The sequence below is a fragment of the Fukomys damarensis genome, unplaced genomic scaffold (assembly GCF_012274545.1).
Source record: "Fukomys damarensis isolate Sample0158 unplaced genomic scaffold, DMR_v1.0_HiC HiC_scaffold_14, whole genome shotgun sequence".
NCBI lineage: Eukaryota > Metazoa > Chordata > Mammalia > Rodentia > Bathyergidae > Fukomys > Fukomys damarensis.
The window spans coordinates 45,703,287-45,708,123 of NW_022900926.1; the positions used below are offsets into that span (position 1 = coordinate 45,703,287).

Below are 4,837 nucleotides of genomic sequence, written 5' to 3' on the forward strand. Positions count from 1 at the left end.
TCCCAGCCTCCAGAATGAAGAATTAAGTAAATCTCTATGCTTTGTATACATTGCTCAATTTGTGATACTCAGTTTTAGTGAAAGAAAACAGACTAAGACTGACTCAGTTACTTTTCTGGTTGAAGAGACAAAATACCTGAAACTCAAAGTTAAAGGAGGGAAAGTATTTTGGCTCACAGTTTCTACAGGCTTTAATCTATACTCAGCTGGCTCCTAAGGCAGGGTGGCATGGTAGAGGGGCATTGCAGAGCAGAAGACTGCAGCAGCAATAAGCCACGGGCAACGAGTGACCACATTACACCTCTTTCTGGCTCTTATATTTTATCAAGGCCCTTAGGGCCGATAACACTCTCATCCATAGTGTGAGTACTCTTAATCCTACCCAGAACTGTGCAAACCAAGCCGTGGACTAATTTACTAATCATACACACTTAATCCCAGCATCACACACTCCAGATCCAGCCACCTCTGGAAAGCCAAACCTATGACCACATTAGGCTTTAGGGGGGCATCTACACACAAATCATAGCAAAGGCATCTAACATCATGAAGCTCATTTTCAATTTATTTTTCTTTTTTCCCTTCCTTCAATTCTTTCCTTTTTTCCTTCCTTTCTTCCTTCTCTTCTTTCTGTCTTTCTTCCCACCTTCCTTCCTTCCTTTTCTTGTTTCTCACACTGAAAAAGAAAAAAAATATCTTTATGGTGTACAAGAGTGTTTTGAGATACATATATATTTTATTTATTTATTGGTACATTTTAGGTATACAGTACAGTTGCATTCATCATTGGGATCTCGGACCTTTACATGATGTATCATGGTTCTTCTTTTTTCCCAATTCCCCTCACCTCCCTTCACCCCCTCCACCCTTCTCTCTTTACAAAGACTTTGTTTTCATTTTTTTCCTTTTCTTTTCCTTTCTTACATTTCCCCTAACCCCCACTTCCTCTACGCCTTTAGAACTATATGTCCTAATACACAAAATCAATTATACATTTTGATCCTTATTTGCACTCTTAGTTTATCACACCAGGGAAACTATAGTATTTACACATGTGTATCTTATTAATTTCACTTAAGAATGTCTTTTTCGATGTGCATCCATTTAGCTATACATGTCTCTAGTTTTTCATTCTTTGTGGCTCCATGTTATTAAAAACAACAACAACAACAACAACCAAAAGCACATCTTCTTTTTCTGGTCTCCAGTTGGTCAGTTGGGCTGTTTCCCAGTTTTAGCTATTACAAACTGTGCAGCTGTAAACATGGGTGACCATGTATCACTGTAGTACCACTCTCTTAATTCTTTTGGAAAGATACCTAGCAGAGGAATGACAGGGTAAAATGGAGCTTCTAGTCCCAGCTCTTTGAGGTATCTCCATATTGATTTCCAAAGTGCTTGCACTGTCTGCACTCCCACCAACAGTGGAGAAGGGTTCCTTTCTCCCCACACCCCGCCAACATTTGTTATTGGTTGATTTCTTGATAGCAGCTCTTCTTATGGTGGTGAGGTGGAATTTCAGTGTTGTTTTCATCTGCATCTCTCAAATTATCAGTGATGTTGAATGTTTTATCATATGTCTATTTGCTGCTTTTACTTCATTGTTGGGGAAATATCTATTTATTTCAGATGCCCATTTTTGAATTGGGTTTATTTGGGAGGTCTGAATTTTTTGAGTTCTTTATATATCCTGGATAGTAGACTTTTATCTGAGGAAGAGATGACAATCATAAATATATATGCACCAAATATTCATGCCCTCAATATACAAAACAAATATTAAGGAACATGAAAAACCAAATAAGCATGATTACAATTGTAGTGAGGGACCTAAATACCCCACTTTCACAAATAAATCATCTACACAAAAAAAATCAACAAAGAAATACTAGAGCTGAACCAAGCTTTTGAACAAATGATCTTAATAGACATCTACAGAGGGTTGTACCCCACAAAATCAAAATATACATTATTTTTGGCTGGACATGGGTCATTTGCCAAAATAGACAAACAAACTAGCTCATAGTATGTTTAAGTAAATGAAAAGGAGTTAGAATTAACCCATGTATATTATCAGATCATAGTGCAATTAAACTGCAGATCAACATCAAAAGAATCCACAGAACTTCACAAACATATGGAAATTGAATAATATTCTCCTGAATAACCAATGGCTCACAGAGGAAATTAAAGAAGAAATTAGACAGGTTTTACAAGTAAATGATAATGCCAACACAACATACAGGCATCTATGGGAAGCAATGAAAGCAGTTTTATGAGGGAAATTTATAGCAGTGCATGCCCACACTAGAAAAACAAAGTGATCTCAAATAAACAACCTGATGTTGAATCTTAAGCTTCTAGAAAGAAGAGAAAGACAAATCCAAAGCTCATACAAGGGAGGAAATTATAAAGATCATTGCAGATCAATGCAATGGAGACTAAAATATATATATTTTTTTTTATATTTTATATTTTATATATATATAAACAATTTGAAGAGTTGACTTTTTGAAAGAATAAATAGAATCAATAAACCCTTACCAAACCTTTTCAAAAAAAGGAAAGTGAAGGTTTAAATCCATGAAATTAGAAACAAAAAAGTGAAGGCACAAAAGATCCAGGAGAAATCCAGAGGATAATCAATAACTAATCTGAGAACCTGTACTATAATGGAAAATACAGAAGAAATGGACAGATTTCTAGATACATATGAATTACAAAAGTTGAACAGAGAAGACAAAGCAATTATAAACATCCCAATTGCAGTTAGTGAAATTGAAAATGTAATTAAAATTTTAACAACAAAGGAAAGCCCAGGTACTGATGGCGTGACTGTTGAAATCTGCAAAACATTTAGAGAAGAACTATTGCCATTATTTTGAAACTTCTCAATGGAATTGAAAGGGAAGCAATACTTCCAAATTAATCCCTAGAAGCAAATGTTACTTTGATTCCAAAACCAGGGAAAGAATCAACTGAAAAAGAGAATTGCAGGCCAATCCCCCTAAAGAACATAGATTAAGTCCTTAATAAGACACTGGAAAATAGAATATAGAGGGCCAGCAATAAGATCATAAACCCTGACCAAGATGGATTTATCCCATGGATGAAAAGATGGTTCAACATACATAAAGCAATAAATGTAATATACTATCTTAACAGAGTCAAAGACAAAAAACATATGATCATCTCAATAAATGGAGGAAAATATTTAACAAAATTCAACACCCATTCATGATAAAAATCCAGCAGAAAATTGGAATAGATGGTCCTTATCTCACCTTGATAAAGGCTATCTATGAAAAACCAACAGCCAATATCATACTATGGTCAAAAGTTGAAAACCTTTACACTAAAATCAGTAACAAGATGTCCACTATCATCTCTCCTCTTCAATATAGTTTTGGAAATATTACCCACAACAATTAGACAAGAGAAAGAAATTAAAGCAACAAAAATAGGGAAGCAAGAAGTTAAACTGTCATTATTGCTGATGATATCATACTGTACTTAGAAGACCCCGAAAACTCCACCAAAAGACTTTTAGACTTAATTGACAGATTCAGTAAAGTAGCTGGATACAAGGTAAATAATGAAAACTCAATAGCCTTCTTGTACACAATAACAGACTCATTGAGAGAAAAATTAGGGAAACAATCCCTTTCAAAAAGCATCCAAAAAATGAAATATCTAGGAATCAATCTAACAAAGGAAACAACAGACTTCTACATTGAGAACTACAACATCTAAAAAAAGAGATCAAAGAGGATATAAGAAGATTAAAAGATATCCCTTGGTCCTGGGTAGCAAGAACTAACATAGTGAAAATGTCCATACTAGCAAAACTGGTATATAGATTGAATGCAATCCCTATTGAAATCCCAACAGTGTATTTCACTGAACTAGAGAAAATAACCCAAAGATTCATTTGGAACCAGAAGAGATCTAGAATAGCAAAAGCAACTCTAGGCAAAAAAGACATGGCAGTTGGGATCACAAATCCAAACTTGAAACTATATTATAAAGCCACTGTGATAAAAACAGCATGGTGCTGTCAAAGAAACAGACCTGAGGATCAGGGGAATAGATTAGTAGATGCAAAGACAACTCCAGACATACTCAGCTACCTCATCTTTGACAAAGGAGCCAATCATCTTCACTGGAGGAAACATAGCCTCTTTAATAAGTGGTGTTAGAAAAACTGGATTTCAACTTGCCAAAGATTAAAACTAGACCACTATCTTTCACCATATACTAAACTAGAATCCAAGTGGATTAAAGATCTAAATATTAAGCAGAAACACTAAACTTGTTGGAATATATGTTAGGCAGAATCCTTGAAGATATTGGCATAGGAAAAGACTTTATTAATAAATCCTCAGTAGCATGAGAAGTAGCACAAAGAATCAACGACTGGGATCTCATCTTTTAAAAAAGCTTCTGCACTGCAAGTGAAACCACCAACAGAGCTAAGAGAAAACCTACAATGTGGGAAAAATATTTTACCAGCCATTCCTCAGATAAAACTCTACTATCCAAGATATATATAAGAACTAAAAACAGTCAGACCTCCCAAATAAACCAATTCAAAAATGGGCATCTGATGCTAATAAAAAAAAATGGTGCCAGGTACCACAACAGCAACAGAACTTTGCTGTTTTCTGGATATAATTCTTTTCTTGTTTTTTTGTTTTGTTTTGTTTAATGGAATGTGCTGAATGTCTATAACTCTGTTCAGGTGACTGCAGAACCTGGAAAAGCTGTTGCTGCTATTGATGCATAACATACTGCTATTATTAGTCTTTTTATATAAATACAAATATATATATATATA

At 34.7% G+C, this 4,837-nt stretch overlaps 1 long non-coding RNA gene across 1 annotated transcript in view; it reads right to left on the reverse strand.

The window, feature by feature from the left end:
* Positions 1-641: 641 nt before the first annotated feature.
* LOC104866877 overlaps positions 642-4,837 on the reverse strand; it is an 18,318-nt gene continuing 14,122 nt past the window's right edge. Inside the window, exon 3 of the long non-coding RNA XR_002025571.1 lies at positions 642-676. This is a non-coding gene — a long non-coding RNA (uncharacterized LOC104866877). The remainder of the gene's footprint in view (positions 677-4,837) is intronic.